The sequence below is a fragment of the Hyperoodon ampullatus genome (genome assembly GCF_949752795.1).
Source record: "Hyperoodon ampullatus genome assembly, chromosome: 2".
In the NCBI taxonomy this organism is placed as follows: domain Eukaryota; kingdom Metazoa; phylum Chordata; class Mammalia; order Artiodactyla; family Ziphiidae; genus Hyperoodon; species Hyperoodon ampullatus.
This window is the reverse complement of record NC_136915.1, coordinates 134,215,656-134,233,332: the sequence shown is the minus strand read 5'-3', so window position 1 is coordinate 134,233,332 and position 17,677 is coordinate 134,215,656.

Below are 17,677 nucleotides of genomic sequence, written 5' to 3'. Positions count from 1 at the left end.
GTATTCAGAGATCACCCCTCTGCTGAGGAACAATCTAGATGATGAAGAAGGTGGGACTCTCTTGCTGGCTTTGCTTGGAGAGACACCCTGATTCAGGGTCCCTACATGGATGAGGTCTGGTGGTGTAGAGCTAGAGACTGATTTCCCAGTAAAGAGCCATGCCCAAGTTCTATGGTCCTGGAAGTAACTGCATCATTTAGATGATGTGGGTTTGTGTGTATCAGGGTTGGGGTGGGGTCCATGTGTGGGCCTATGTGGTGTGATTGTGAACCTGCATGCATGAGCATGTGTGTGTTTCCTGAGGAGATATTTCCCTCTTACACAGCACAATTGACCTGTCAACAAAGCTCATCACAACTGCACACTGTCTGTACACTACCTTGTTCTTCCCTCAACACAGCTGTTCCCCAGATTTGGTTAATATTCCTTTTCCTCAGAAGGAGATGGTGCAGAGATAAATGTTCTAAGCTCTTGACCTCCTAAGTGGAAAAGCCAAACTGAGAACCCAGGGGTGGGTCCCAATGTGAATGCTCTGGATCCCTGACCTGCACTTACCACTCAGCCAAGGGATCCTCAGTCATGGAGCAAGGGAGTCCCTGCATCCGTATCCTTTGCTGGAAGTACTAGCATCTCCAAAGGTCCAGACCTTGTCCATCAGGTGGCCTTAGTGGTCACAGAATCCAGCGCAGCTATGGGTGGGCTTATCAGTTGACTTTGGCACAGTCATTAATGTGAAATTCACCTCAAGACCTGCATTCTCCTGGTCAGCTCACAGATTCTGAGAGGTGTGAGACCCCATGTATACAGTACAGGTCATATCTGTCAGTCCTGGTGTCATTGCTTAAACAAGGCCAAAAGCAGATAAGATTCAGCGACCTATTTTATTGTATTGGATAACATTACCATAAGCCTTAGAATTGGTCAATTCCTGTAGCCCACACCCAAGGACTCAAAGTGAAACCTTACTGTTAGCCTGTACACTTCTCCTGCACAGCTGGGTTAGAGACAGGCTGTGCTCAGTCTGGGCTCCCTCCTCATAACGAAGTGTCCCACTTATGGAACAGCTCCCTAGAGTATGGACAGTCCCTGGCTCAGTGGGCATACGTACATTGTATAGATAACAAAGACTGGGAGTAAAATATGATACGATTGATAGTGGCTGTATCTAAATGGTAGGATTTCAGTTTTGTCAAATCTTGTGTATTTGATTTTCTTTAAGACAAGTGATTAGTGAATAAATATAGCATATTTTGTCTAGGATTGAATTCAGTCCTTTAATAGAGGTTGCTGTTAATCAAGTACAAAATATTGTACAATAGAACACATGACAAATGCAGTAGCTGGCATTGTGGATGCTGGGGAAAGAGTGATCTGGGAAAAATCAAGAGACAGTGGCAATTTAGCAGAAGCTCAAAGCATGGATCATGGGTCTCTGTCATTGAAACAGAGCATGCATTTTAGTGTTTACCATTTTTTAGATCGACCCTTCCCTTCTGATTAGGCTCCCCTTAGCTAGAAAGCCAAAGCTCTCTTTTCATTTCCTTCCTCTTGTCCTTTGCCTTCCTTCATCCCCCAAAGAGGATGGGCCAACACCAGCTCAGCCCACACTTACTAACCTCCCACATCCATACACACCACCCCACGTCCTCATCGAGAAGAAAGCCCCTAAGTAATTCCTGAGCAGCATCACCAGTGTCCTGACAGTTACTCTGTGTCCCTCCAGCTCTCCCTGAGGATGTGGCGGATGACCTGCACCATGATAGGACAGAAGAAAATCCTCCGTGTATCCCCAAGGTAAGCTGGATTTTTTCTGGTCTGAGATAGAAATATTGCTTTTTTCTCTTTCAATAGAATTAAGTTATGAATATTTGAGGGTATTCCTTCCAGATACATACAATTCCCTTGGTTGGGAGAATGTGGAGTGAGAGTCTATTACCAAGTCATGGTGCCTGATTCCACAGGACATTACAATTGACAGCATCCATTACAGCCTGTAGAGTATGGAGCTCTCTCTCCTGCAGCGATTTTTCCTCTAGGCAAAGAATTCTGTAATTTCCAACCTAAATGGACTTGGAAGTTCCATCCTCCCAGCAAAGTTTTTGCCTTTCAGCCTGAGTAGGTTTGCTCTGATAACCCTGGCTGGGTTCCCTGGACCACTGTTTCCTATGAGGTTTTCTACTGTTAGCAAATGAACAAAAGACCTGAGCATCACTGTGATCTTATCCTCATAGTGTTTTCTCTTCTGTAATTGCAGGTGGCCTTCCCAGAACGTGAAAACGGTATGTATTCTGGAATCAGTCACTTGGGGAGGAAGAACTTTGAAGATAAGAAAGTGGGACATTCTTGCTGGTTTTAGTGTAGAGGGCAAACTGATTCCAAATTTGTGCTGGGAATGAGAGTAGGTGTCCTGGTGATAGAAAGTGATTTACAAGTAATGTGACCAATTACTATAGTCCCAAGAAGAAGCTGTATTACAATTAGGTGGTGTAGGTTTGTGTGCATGAGACTGGGTGTGTCTGTATGTGAAATGAGTGAGATGATTCTGTGTGTGTATGTGAACATTTTGTGTTGTGTTTCCCTTGATTTACGTTCCCCTAAACATCACTGTTACTGGTGCCGACTTTCTAAAAAATATTCTCATCACCACTGCATCATGAATGGGCATGGATATAAAAGTAAATAAACTGTACACTTTCAGTGTGTGCATTGATTTTATACCAAGTGAGCCTCATTTCACCTGGAAAACAAATCCTATCACCACCCAGTCAAATGTTTACTGGATTCTTTTTTTTTTTTTTTTTTTTTTTTGGCTGTGTTGGGTCTTCGTTGCACTGCGTGGGCTTCTCATTTCGGTGGCTTCTGTTGTTCCAGAGCACGGGATCTAGGTGCATGGGCTTCAATTGTTGTGGCACGTGGGCTCAGTAGTTGTGACTTGTGGGCTCTAGAGCACAGGCTTAGTAGTTGTGGTGCACGGGCTTAGTTGCTCCATGGCTGGATTCTTTTTTTGTTTTTTTTTATTTGGGAGAGTATATTAATAATTTTTATTGATTACCTCTTTTTTTTCCTTTTCGGCACAAAGATAATTTTTTTATTCGTTTCTGCTTTATAAAAAAGTGAATCAGTTATACATTTACATCTGTTCCCACATCCCTTCCCTCATGCATCTCCCTCCCTCCCACCCTCCCCATCCCACCCCTCCAGGCGGTCACAAAGCACCTAGCTGATGTCCCTGTGCTCTGCGGCTGGTTCCCACTATGTATCTACCTTACGTTTGGTAGTGTATATATGTCCATGCCTCTCTTTCGCTTTGTCACAGCTTACCCTTCCTCCTCCCCATATCCTCAAGTCCATTCTGAAGTAGGTCTGTGTCTTTATTCCCGTTTTACCCCTAGGTTCTTCATGACATTTTTTTTAAATTCCATATATATGTGTTAGCATACGGTATTTGTCTTTTTCTTTCTGACTTACTTCATTCTGTATGACAGACTCTAGGTCTATCCACCTCATTACAAATAGCTCAGTTTCGTTTCTTTTTATGGCTGAGTAATATTCCATTGTATATATGTGCCACATCTTCTTTATCCATTCATCCGATGATGGACACTTAGGTTGTTTCCAGCTCCGGGCTATTGTGAATAGAGCTGCAATGAACATTTTGGTACATGTCTCTTTTTGAATTATGGTTTTCTCTGGGTATATGCCTAGTAGTGGGATTGCTGGGTCATATGGTAGTTCTATTTGTAGTTTTTTAAGGAACCTCCATACTGTTCTCCATAGTGGCTGTACCAATTCACATTCCCACCAGCAGTGCAAGAGTGTTCCCTTTTCTCCACACCCTCTCCAGCATTTATTGTTTCTAGATTTCTTGATGATGGCCATTCTGACTGGTGTGAGATGATATCTCATTGTAGTTTTGATTTGCATTTCTCTAATGATTAATGATGTTGAGTATTCTTTCATGTGTTTGTTGGCAGTCTGCATATCTTCTTTGGAGAAATGCCTATTTAAGTCTTCTGCCCATTTTTGGATTTGGTTTTTTGTTTTTTTGCTATTGAGCTGCATGAGCTGTTTATAAATTTGGGAGATTAATCCTTTGTCAGTTGCTTCATTTGCAAATATTTTCTCCCATTCTGAGGGTTGTCTTTTGGTCTTGTTTACGGTTTCCTTTGCTGTGTAAAAGCTTTGAAGTTTCATTAGGTCCCATTTGTTTATCTTTGTTTTTATTTCCATTTCTCTAGGAGGTGGGTCCAAAAGGATCTTGCTGTGATTGATGTCATAGAGTGTTCTGCCTATGTTTTCCTCTAAGAGTTTGATAGTTTCTGGCCTTACATTTAGGTCTTTAATCCATTTTGAGCTTATTTTTGTGTATGGTGTTAGGGAATGATCTAATCTCATACTTTCACATGTCCCTGTCCAGTTTTCCCAGCACCACTTATTGAAGAGGCTGTCTTTTCTCCACTGTACATTCCTGCCTCCTTTATCAAAGATAAGTTGACCATATGTGCATGGGTTTATCTCTGGGCTTTCTATCCTGTTCCATTGATCTATATTTCTGTGTTTGTGCCAGTACCACACTGTCTTGATTACTGTAGCTTTGTAGTATAGTCTGAAGTCAGGGAGCCTGATTCCTCCAGCTCCGTTTTTCGTTCTCAAGATTGCTTTGGCTATTCGGGGTCTTTTGTTTTTCCAAACAAATTTTGCAATTTTTTGTTCTAGTTCTGTGAAAAATGCCAGTGGTAGTTTGATAGGGGTTGCATTGAATCTGTAGATTGCTTTGGGTAGTAGAGTCATTTTCACAATATTGATTCTTCCAATCCAGGAGCATGGTATATCTCTCCATCTATTTGTATCATCTTTAATTTCTTTCATCAGTGTCTTATAATTTTCTGCATACAGGTCTTTTGTCTCCTTAGGTAGGTTTATTCCTAGATATTTTATTCTTTTTGTTGCAATGGTAAATGGGAGTGTTTTCTTGATTTCATTTTCAGATTTTTCATCATTAGTGTACAGGAATGCCAGACATTTCTGTGCATTAATTTTGTATCCTCTACTTTTCCAAATTCATTGATTAGCTCTAGTAGTTTTCTGGTAGCATCTTTAGGATTCTCTATGTACAGTATCATGTCATCTGCAAACAGTGACAGCTTTACTTCTTCTTTTCCAATTTGGATTCCTTTTATTTCCTTTTCTTCTCTGATTGCTGTGGCTGAAACTTCCAAAACTAGGTTGAATAAGAGTGGTGAGAGTGGGCAGCCTTGTCTTGTTCCTGATCTTAGTGGAAATGGTTTCAGTTTTTCACCATTGAGGACAATGTTGGCTGTGGGTTTGTCATATATGGCCTTTATTATGTTGAGGAAAGTTCCCTCTATGCCTACTTTCTGCAGGGTTTTTATCATAAATGGGTGTTGAATTTTGTTGAAAGCTTTCTCTGCATCTATTGAGATGATCATATGGTTATTCTCCTTCAACTTGTTAATATGGTGTATCACATTGATTGATTTGCGTATATTGAAGAATCCTTGCATTCCTGGGATAAACCCCACTTGATCATGGTGTATGATCCTTTTAGTGTGCTGTTGGATTCTGTTTGCTAGTATTTTGTTGAGGATTTTTGCATCTATGTTCATCAGTGATATTGGCCTGTATTTTTCTTTCTTTGTGACATCCTTGCCTGGTTTTGGTATCAAGGTGATGGTGGCCTCGTAGAATGAGTTTGGGAGTGTTCCTTCCTCTGAAATTGTTTGGAAGAGTTTGAGAAGGATGGGTGTTAGCTCTTCTCTAAATGTTTGATAGAATTCGCCTGTGAAGCCATCTGGTCCTGGGCTTTTGTTTGTTTGAAGATTTTAAATCACAGTTTCAATTTCAGTGCTTGTGATTGATCTATTCATATTTTCTATTTCTCCCTGATTCAGTCTTGGCAGGTTGTGCATTTCTAAGAAATTTGTCCATTTCTTCCAGGTTGTCCATTTTATTGGCATAGAGTTGCTTATAGTAATCTCTCATGATCTTTTGTATTTCTGCAGTGTCAGTTGTTACTTCTCCTTTTTCATTTCTAATTCTATTGATTTGAGTCTTCTCCCTTTTTTTCTTGATGAGTCTGGCTAATGGTTTGTCAATTTTGTTTATCTTCTCAAAGAACCAGCTTTTAGTTTTATTGATCTTTGCTATCATTTCCTTCATTTCTTTTTCATTTATTTCTGATCTGATCTTTATGATTTCTTTCCTTCTGCTAGCTTTCGGGGTTTTTTGTTCTTCTTTCTCTAATTGCTTTAGGTGCAGGGTCAGGTTGTTTACTCGAGATGTTTCCTGTTTCTTAAGGTGGGATTGTATTGCTATAAACTTCCCCCTTAGAACTGCTTTTGCTGCGTCCCATAGGTTTTGGGTCGTCGTGTCTCTATTGTCATTTGTTTCTAGGTATTTTTTAATTTCCTCTTTGATTTCTTCAGTGATCACTTCGTTATTGAGTAGTGTATTGTTTAGCCTCCATGTGTTTGTATTTTTTACAGATCTTTTCCTGTAATTGATGTCTAGTCTCATAGCATTGTGGTCGGAAAAGATACTTGATACAATTTCAATTTTCTTAAATTTACCAAGGCTTGATTTGTGACCCAAGATACGATCTATCCTGGAGAATGTTCCATGAGCACTTGAGAAAAATGTGTATTCTGTTGTTTTTGGATGGAATGTCCTATAAATAGCAATTAAGTCCATCTTGTTTAATGTATCATTTAAAGCTTGTTTTTCCTTATTTATTTTCATTTTGGATGATCTGTCCATTGGTGAAAGTGGGGTGTTAAAGTCCCCTACTATGAGTGTGTTACTGTCGATTTCCCCTTTTATGGCTGTTAGTATTTGCCTTATGTATTGAGGTGCTCCTATGTTGGGTGCATAAATATTTACAATTGTTATATCTTCTTCTTGGATGGATCCCTTTATCGTTATGTAGTGTCCTTCTTTGTCTCTTCTAATAGTCTTTATTTTAAAGTCTATTTTGTCTGATATAAGAATTGCTACTCCAGCTTTCTTTTGATTTCCATTTGCATGGAATATCTTTTTCCATCCCCTTACTTTCAATATGTATGTGTCTCTAGGTCTGAAGTGGGTCTCTTGTAGACAGCATATATATGGGTCTTGTTTTTGTATCCATTCAGCCAATCTGTGTCCTTTGGTGGGAGCATTTAGTCCACTTACATTTAAGGTAATTATTGATATGTATGTTCCTATTCCCATTTCCTTAATTGCTTTGGGTTCGTTATTGTAGGTATATTCCTTCTGTTGTGTTTCTTGCCTAGAGAAGTTCCTTTAGCATTTGTTGTAAAGCTGGTTTGGTGGTGCTGAACTCTGAGCTTTTGCTTGTCTGTAAAGGTTTTAATTTCTCCATCAAATCTGAATGAGATCCTTGCTGGGTAGAGTAATCTTGGTTGCAGGTTTCTCTCCTTCATCACTTTAATTATGTCCTGCCACTCCCTTCTGGCTTGTAGAGTTTCTGCTGAGAGATCAGCTGTTAACCTGATGGGGATTCCCTTGTGTGTTATTTGTTGTTTTTGCCTTGCTGCTTTTAATATGATTTCTTTGTGTTTAATTTTTGACAGTTTGATTAATATGTGTGTTGGCGTATTTCTCCTTGGATTTATTCTGTATGGGACTCTCTGTGCCTCCTGGACTTGATTAACTATTTCCTTTCCCATATTAGGGAAGTTTTCAACTATAATCTCTTCAAATATTTTCTCAGTCCCTTTCTTTTTCTCTTCTTCTTCTGGAACCCCTATAATTCGAATGTTGGTGCGTTTAATGTTGTCCCAGAGGTCTCTGAGACTGTCCTCTGTTCTTTTCATTCTTTTTTCTTTATTTTGCTCTGCAGCAGTTATTTCCACTATTTTATCTTCCACCTCACTTATCCGTTCTTCTGCCTCAGTTATTCTGCTATTGATCCCATCTAGAGTATTTTTCATTTCATTTATTGTGTTTTTACCCGATGCTTGATTCATCTTTAGTTCTTCTAGGTCCTTGTTAACTGTTTCTTGCATTTTGTCTATTCTAGTTCCAAGATTTTGGATCTTGGAAATAGAATCTTGGATCATCTTCACTATCATTATTCTGAATTCTTTTTCAGGTAGACTGCCTATTTCCTCTTCATTTGTTAGGTCTGGTAGGTTTTTATCTTGCTCCTTCACCTGCTGTATGTTTTTCTGTCTTCTCATTTTGCTTATCTTACTGTGTTTGGGGTCTCCTTTTTGCAGGCTGCAGATTTGTAGTTCCCCTTGTTTTTGCTGTCTGTCCCCAATGGCTGAGGTTGTTTCAGTAGGTTTTGTAGGCTTCCTGGTGGGGGGGACTAGTGCCTGTGTTCTGGTGGTTGAGGCTCGATCTTGTCTTTCTGGTGGGCAGGTCCACGTCTGGTGGTGTGTTTTGGGGTGCCTGTGGCCTTATTATGTTTTTAGGCAGCCTCTCTGTTAATGGGTGGGGTTGTGTTCCTGCCTTGCTAGTTGCTTGGCATAGGTTGACCAGCACTGTAGTTTGCTGGTCGTTGACTGAAGCTGGCTGCTGGTTTTGAGATGGAGATCTCTGGGAAAATTTCGCTGCTTGATATTATGTGGAGTTGGGTGGTCTCTTGTGGATCCATGTCCTGAAGTTGGCTCTCCCACTTCAGAGGCACAGCACTGACTCCTGGCTGCAGCACCAAGAGCCTTTCATCTACCCGGCTCAGAATAAAAGGGAGAAAAAGTAGAAAGAAAGAATTAGTAGAAGAAAGAAAGAGAGAGAGAAAGAAAGGAAGAAGGAAAGAAAGGAAGGAAGGAAGGAAGGAAGAAAGAAAGGAGGGAGGGAGGGAGGAAGGATGGAAAGAAAGAAAGAAAGGAGGGAGGGTGGAAAGAAAGAAAAAGGAAGAGTGAATGGAAGAAGGGAGGGAGGGAGGGAGGAAGGAAAGAAAGAAAGAAAGACAGGAGTGAGGGAGAGAGGAAGGAAAGAAAAAGAAAGAGTGAAAGGAAGAAGGGAGGGAGGGAGGAAGGAAGGAAAGAAAAGAAAGAAAGACAGGAGTGAGGGAGGGAGGAAGGAAAGAAAAAGAAAGTGAAAGGAAGAAGGGTGGGAGGGAGGGAGGAAGGAAAGAAAGACAGGAGGGAGGGAGGGGGAGGAAGGAAAGAAAAAGAAAGAGTGAAAGGAAATAGGGAGGGAGGGAGGAAGGAAAGAAAGAGAGAAAGAAGGAAAGGAGGGGCGGAGGGAGGGAGGGAGGAAGGGAAGGTAGGAAAAAAGAAAGAGCAGGTAAAGTAAAATTATTTAAAGTATGAAATATAGTAGCGTTATTAAAATTAAAAAGTAATTATTGAAAAAAAAACGGATAGATAGAACCCTGGGACATATGGTGGAAGCAAAGCTATACAGAGAGAATCTCACACAGAAGAATACACATACACATTCACAAAAAGAGAGCAGGGGGAAAAATCAAAAATCTTGCTCTCCAAGTCCACCTCCTCAATTTGGGATAATTCGTTGTAACAAGAGGAAAAGGGCGAGAAGTCTGAAATCTTGCTCTCTGAGTCCACCTCCTTAATTTGGGATAATTCGTTGTAAAAAGAGGAAAAGGGGGGAAAGTCTTAAATCTTGTCCTCAAAGTCCACTTCCTCAATTTGGGATGATTCGCTGTCCATTCATGCACTCCACAGACGCAGGGCACATCAAGTGGACCGTGGAGCTTTAATCCGCTGCCTCCGAGGCTGCACAGAGAGATTTCCCTGTCTCTTCTCTGCTCTCACAGCTCCCGGGTCTCAGCCTTGGACCTGGCCCCGCCTCTGCGCGTAGGTCACCGGAGGGCGTCCGTTCTTCGCTCAGACAGGACGGGTTTAAAGGAGCCGCTGATGCGGGGGCTCTGGCTCACTCAGGCAGAGGGGAGGGAGGGGCGCGCAGTGTGGGGCGGGCCTGTGGCGGCAGAGGCCGCCGTGACGTTGCACCAGCCCGAGGCGCTCTGTGCGCTTTCCCGGGAAAGCCGTCCCCGGGTCCCGGGACCCCGGCAGTGGTGGGGTGCACAGGCACCCCGGAAGGCGGGGCGGACAGTGACCCGCGCTCGCACACAGGCCCCGCGGCAGTGGCAGCAGCAGCCCCAGCGTCCCACGCCCGTCTCCGGGGTCCGCGCCTTTAGCCGCGGCTCGCGCCCGTCTCCGGCGCTTCCCCAAGCAGCCCTCTTAATGCCCTCTCCTCACGCACCAGGAAACAAAAGGGAAGAAAAAGTCTATTGCCTCTTCGGCAGCTCCAGACTTTTTCCCTGGACTCCCTCCGGGCTAGCAGTGGTGCACTAACCCCTTCAGGCTCTCTTCCTGCCGCCAGCCCCAGTCCTCTCCCTGCGATCCGACTGAAAGCCAATACCCGAGCCTCAGCTCCCAGCCCCGCCCGCCCCAGCGGCCGAGCAGACAAGCCTCTTGGGCTGGTGTGTGCCTGAGGGCACCGATCCAATGTCCCGGAATCTCTCCACTTGGCCCTCCACACCCCTGTTGCTGTGCTCTCCTCTGCTACTCCGAAGCTTTCCCCCTCCGCCACCTGCAGTCTCCGTCCGCGAAGGGGCTTGTAGTGTTTGGAAACCTTTCCTCCTTCACGGCTCCCTCCCACTGGTGCAGGTCCCGTCCCTATCCTTTTGTCTCTGTTTATTCTTTTTTCTTTTGCCCTACCCAGGTATGTGGGGAGTTTCTCGCCTTTTGGGGGATCTGAGGTGTTCTGTCAGCGTTCAGTAGGTGTTCTGTAGGAGTTGTTCCACGTGTAGATGAATTTCTGATGTATCTGTGGGGAGGAAGGTGATCTCCGTGTCTTACTGTTCCGCCATCTTCCTCCGGGTCCCATGGCTGGATTCTTAATGAAAAAAACTGGGTTTCAGAATCCCTACTACTGGGTCAATTACAACTGCATTTAATAAGAAATCTCATCTCTTAGTAGGTCTCATAGCATTCTGAATGGTTATGATACATCTCTCTGCCACTTCCCTCATTCTAACTGTTTCCTATTAGAGCCTCGGGATGAGTCCTCCCCCCTTACCTGAAGCACCTAGTGCTAGGCAGGCCTCCTTCCTTTTGCAGGGAGCCCATGCTTGTACCCACATGCCACACCCAGTTCTGGAGGAGTCCGAGAAAGAAGGAGCCTCCAGGAGTAGATGGAGGAAATTCACTCCACCTTTCTCCTTTGAGGCTAATATTCACTATCGGATTCTGTGCTAAGGAAACGAAATGTCCTTCTCCTGTGGAAAGTCTGTCTTCCATCACTTGTGCCGGCCCTGTTTCTGTGTGCTGGGCAAGAAACACTGCATACAGTGAAGACAGAACCAAGAGATCTACCCCAGGGATTGAGCTCAGGGTAGGCACTGGCTCTGTCTGTCCTGTCCGTGATCCATCATTCATCATGGTTGTGACTCTTGGACAGTCACTTATCTCTCTAAATTTCCACACCCTCCACCATAACATATGGGTTACAGCCCCCACTTTGCCCTCCCCTTCACCCCCAACAGGGCTGGGTGTCAGACATGATAATGGATATTCTCCATGAGCTGTAAAGCATTGTTCCCATGAAAAAGCTGAAGAGTAAGCTTGAATCCCCCTTTACTTGGAGCCGTCAAATCCCTTCTCTCCTTTTAACAGCTACGAAATATCCAGCTTCTTCTTGCCATCATTCAGGATTGAACACTTATAGAGCATTTGTGAAGCACCGGTCCTTTATTTTTCAAACATTTGACCTGCATTCAATCATTTTTGGCCACATGACATAATGCTAGAAGTAGGCCATATTAACATTCCTACATCTCAGAACAGGGAACTGAGGCAAAGAGGGATCTACATATCTTTCCCAAGTACATGCTTCTTCTAAACGGGATTTGAATCCAGTCCATTACTCATGGTCCCAATGGTTTGCTGAGTTTCTAGACATTCTCAGTTAAATAAAGATATTTGCCAACAAAACCTGTCCGTTGGGTGTTTTCACTGCATACCAAACTGCAAGATCTTCCTAAGTCCAACTTTGATTCAGGAGGCTCTGCTGGGCAGCTGGTGAGGAAAGGGACCAAAGGATTGAACTGTGAATATATTATTGCTAATTTCCCCATGGTCTTCTGCCAGCAAGATGTCAATATTTGTCTCTATTGTATTGCATTTCCCAGGATGCTGCTTCCCGAATGCGAGAAGAAGAAACACTCATCAGAGGTCAGGAATATCAATCCCAGGCTGGCTGAAAAAGATCCGCATCCGGCCACATTTTAGGGTGCACCCTATAAATGACCCAGCTGAAGGTACTGTGGAAAATGTCTCATTAGGTTCACTCAAGAAGAATTATTCTAGTTGATTCAGTGCCTCATATTGAAGAAAAAGCTATGAAATAATAAGCAGTATTCTTTTATTCCATGTGTTCAAATTGAAACTTACTAAGCCAGCTGGTACTGTTTTAACCATGGAAGTAAACATGCATTTAAAATTCAAAATTTGGTTCATGTTTAAGAGGGAAGATGGTCTCTAGTTACGGTTTAGACATTAGCTGATTTTTGAACTTTAGCAACAACACATCCCTCCCTGAAACCATGTTTCGAGATTTCTTTAAATTATTAGATATTATTTAGAACAGGATTATATTGACATAAATGTTGTACATGCAATACAGAAAATACCTGTATCCTATCGCTCCAGTTTCAGCTATTAATAATATATAACATAGGTGGAGGAAATTTGTTACAATTAGTGAAACAATGTAAGTATATTTTTACTAATTAAAAGTGCATAGTTCACCTAAGAGTCACACCTTGTGTTGTTATATTCAATGATATTTGAAATATGTACAATATTATTTGTCACCATTATGGTGCCATACAGAAATCTGTACACTAATGTTCATAGTAGCATTATTCTTAGTAGCCCAAAGATACAAACTATCCAAAGTCCGTCAGGTGATAAATGGATAAATAAAATGTGATATATACACAGAATGGAATAATTTTCAACCATAAAAAGGAATTAAAGATTGACTTATGCTACAAAATGAATGATCCAAATAATATAAAAAATATATTATTGTTAGTGAAATAAGGCAGGCGCAGAAAGACAAATATTATATGATTCCACTTGTATGAGGTACCTAGTGTAGGCAAACTCACAGACACCGGAAGCAGAAATTACCAAGGTCAGTAGGCAGGAGTCAGGTGGATTATGATTTAATGGGTACAGAGGTTACGTTGAAATGATGAAAAAGATTAAGATGTAGATTGTGTTGATGGGTACACAGCATTGTGAAAGTAAGAAATGCTACTGAACTGTATACTTAAAAATTATGAAAAGCATAAATATGTATATTTCATCACAATAAAATAAGTCAAAAATCCAACAGAATGGCCGATGAATGAAGGAGCAACATATTTGATTAGAAGGAAGCTGAAATAGTCTAATAACAATTCAAGAAGAAGTGGGATATGGAGGGACTTTCAAATGGGCAGAGGGGCCATGGGACTCTATACTGAAACATAGTGCAATGTTAGTGTTTAAGCTTTCTCAGACTGACACTTTCAAATTGATTAGGTTCCCTACAGCTAGAAAGCTAAAGGTTCTCTTCCTCATTTCTGAAATGTTCCTCCCCTTTGCCTTCCTCCACCCACCAGGGAGGTTTGTCCAACAGCACCTCAGTCCACACTCAGTAACCACCTGCACCCATACACTCCCACCCTGTGTCCACGTTAACGAGGCTCTCTGAGTAATTCCTGAGCAGCATCACCAGTGTCCTGACACTTACTATGTGTCCTCCTAGAGCCCCCTGAGGACCTGTTGGAGGAACTGCCCTATGTGAGGGCAGTTGAAGAGGCTCCTTCTTCCTCCAGGGTAAGCTCCCCTTATTTATCCGAGATTAAAAGTTTGCTTCATTTCTTTCTTTTCCAATTGATTTCAGATATGAAGATCTACAATGTTCAAGACAGCTGATGTATACAATTTTGCTTGGTTGGATGAATGCTGATTGAAGGTCTTTCCCAACAGATAACTCATTCAAAAGGCCATTTAAAAAATGGCAACATCAGTTAGAAACTGTATAGTCAGACACACTTTCCTCAGCAGAAAACTTCCCTCCTTGAAATAGACTTTTGTATTTGCTCCTCAAAGTGGACCTGAGAGATCTTCCAGGCAAAGCTCCAGCCTTTCCCACAGCTGTCTTCTCTGGTTTCTTTTGGGGCCATTGACTCAACAACAGTTCCCCATTTGGTTTTCTGAGGACAAAAAAAGAGATGAAATACCTGTGTCCACAGAGCACAGGATCCTTACACTGTTTTCTCTTCTCTAATCACAGGTGGATGGGACAGCAAACAAAAATGGTACGTATTCAGAGATCACCCCTCTGCTGAGGAACAATCTAGATGATGAAGAAGGTGGGACTCTCTTGCTGGCTTTGCTTGGAGAGACACCCTGATTCAGGGTCCCTACAGGGATGAGGGCTGGAGCTGTAGAGCTAGAGAGTGATTTCCCAGTAAAGAGCCATGCCCAAGTTCTATGGTCCTGGAAGTAACTGCATCATTTAGATGATGTGGGTTTGTGTGTATCAGGGTTGGGGTGGGGTCCATGTGTGAGCCTATGTGGTGTGATTGTGAACCTGTATGCGTGAGCATGTGTGTGTTTCCTCAGGAGATATTTCCCTCTTACACAGCACAATTCACCTGTCAACAAAGCTCATCACCACTGCACACTGAATGTACACTACCTTGTTCTTCCCTCAACACAGCTGTTGCCCAGATTTGGTTAATATTCCTTTTCCTCAGAAGGAGGTGGTGCAGAGATAAATGTTCTAAGCTCTTCATCTCCTAAGTGGAAAAGCCAAACTGAGTACCCAGGGGTGGGTCCCAATGTAGATGCTCTGGATCCCTGACCTGCACTTACCACTCAGCCAAGGGATCCTCAGTCATGGAGCAAGGGAGTCCCTGCATCCGTATCCTTGGCTGGAAGTCCTAGCATCTCCAAAGGTCCAGACCTTGCCCATCAGGTGGCCTTAGTAGTCACAGAATCCAGGGCAGCTATGGGTGGACTTATCAGTTGACTTTGGCACAGTCATTAATGTGAAATTCACCTCAAGCCCTGCATTCTCCTGGTCAGCTCACAGATTCTGAGAGGTGTGAGACCCCATGTATACAGTACAGGTCATATCTGTCAGTGCTGGTGTCATTGCTTAAACAAGGCCAAAAGCAGATAAGAATCAGGGAGCTATTTTATTGTATTGGATAACATTACCGTAAGCCTTAGAATTGGTCACTTCCTGTAGCCCACACCCAAGGACTCAAAGTGGAACCTGACTGTTAGCCTGTACACTTCTCCTGCACAGCTGGGTTAGAGACAGGCTATGCTCAGTCCGGGCTCCCTCTTCATAACAAAGTGTCCCACTTATGGAAGAGCTCCCTAGAGTATGGACAGCCCCTGACTCAGTGGGCATACGTACATTGTATAGATAACAAAGACTAGGAGAAAAATATGATACGATTGATAGTGGCTGTATCTAAATGGTAGGATTTCAGTTTTGTCAAATCTTGTGTATTTGATTTTCTTTAAGACAAGTGATTAGTGAATAAATATAGCATATTTTGTCTAGGATTGAATTCAGTCCTTTAATACAGGTTGCTGTTAATCAAGTATAAAATATCATACAACAGAAGACATGATAAATGCAGTAGCTGGCATCGTGGATGCTGGGGAAAGAGTGATCTGGGAAAAATCAACAGACAGTGGCAATTTAGCAAAAGCTCAAAAGAGGCAGGATGGGTCATTGGTCTCTGTCATTGAAACAGAGCATGCATTTTAGTGTTTACCATTTTTTAGATCGACCCTTCCCTTCTGATTAGGCTCCCCTTAGCTAGAAAGCCAAAGCTCTCTTTTCATTTCCTTCCTCTTGTCCTTTGCCTTCCTTCATCCCCCAAAGAGGATGGCCCAACACCAGCTCAGCCCACACTTACTAACCTCCCACATCCATACACACCACCCCATGTCCTCATCGAGAAGAAAGCCCCTGAGTAATTGCTGAGCAGCATCACCAGTGTCCTGACAGTTACTCTGTGTCCCTCCAGCTCTCCCTGAGGATGTGGCGGTTGACCTGCACCATGATAGGACAGAAGAAAAGCCTCTGTGTATCATCAAAGTAAGCTGGAATTTTTCTGGTCTGAGATAGAAATATTGCCTTATTTCACTTTCAATAGATTTAAGTTATGAATATTTGAGAGTATTCCTTCTAGATACATACAATTCCCTTGGTTAGGAGAATGTGGAGTGAGAGTCTATTATCAAATCATGGTGCCTGATTCCACAGGACATTAAAATTGACAGCATCCATTACAGCCTGTAGAGTACGGAGCTCTCTCTCCTGCAGCGATTTTTCCTCTAGGAAAAGAATTCTGTAATTTCCAACCTAAATGGACTTGGAAGTACCATCCTCCCAGCAAAGATCTTGCCTTTCAGCCTGAGTAGGTTTGCTCTGATAACCCTTGCTGGGTTCCCTGGACCACTGTTTCTTATGAGGTTTTCTACTGTCAGCAAATGAACAAAAGACCTGAGCATCACTGTGATCTTATCCTCATAGAGTTTTCTCTTCTGTAATTGCAGGTGGCCTTCACAGAACGTGAAAACGGTATGTATTCTGGAATCAGTCACTTGGGGAGGAAGAACTTTGAAGATGAGAAAGTGGGACATTTTTGCTGGTTTTAGTGTAGAGGGCAAACTGATTCCAAATTTGTGCTGGGAATGAGAGTAGGGGCCCTGGTGATAGAAAGTGATTTACAAGTAATGTGACCAATTACTATAGTCCCAGGAAGAAGCTGTATTACGGTTAGGTAGTGTAGGTTTGTGTGCATGAGACTGGGTGTGTCTGTATGTGAAATGAGTGGTATGATTCTGTGTGTGTATGTGAACATTTTGTGTTGTGTTTCCCTTGATGTATGTTCCCCTAAACATCACTGTTACTGGTGCCAACTTTCTAGAAAATATTCCCATCACCACTGCATCATGAATGTGTATGGATATAAAAGTAAATAAACTATACAATTACAGTGTGTGCATTGATTTTATACCAAGTGAGCCTCATTTAACCTGGAAAACAAATCCTATCACCACCCAGGCAAATGTTTACTGGATTCTTTTTTTTTTTTTTTTTTTTGGCTGTGTTGGCTCTTCGTTGCAGTGCGCAGGCTTCTCATTTCAGTGGCTTCTCTTGCTCCAGAGCATGGGCTCTAGGTGCATGGGCTACAATAGTTGTGGCACGTGCGCTCAGTAGTTGTGACTTTCAGGCTCTAGGGCACAGGCTTAGTTGTTGTGTTGCACGGACGTACTTGCTCCATGGCTGGATTCTTAACGAACAAAACTGGGTTTCAGCATCCCTACTACTGGGTCAATTACAACTGCATTTAATAAGAAATCTCATCTCTTAGTAGGTCTCTTAGTATTCTGAATGGTTATGATACATCTCTCTGCCACTTCCCTCATTCTAACTGTTTCCTATTAGAGCCTGGGGATGAGTCCTCCCCCCTTACCTGAAGCACCAAATGCTAGGCAGGCCTCCTTCCTTTTGCAGGGAGCCCATGCTTGTACCCACATGCCACACCCAGTTCTGGAGGAGTCCGAGAAAGAAGGAGCCACCAGGAGTAGATGGAGAAAATTCACTCCACCTTTCTCCTTTGAGGCTAATATTCACTATCGGATTCTGTGCTTAG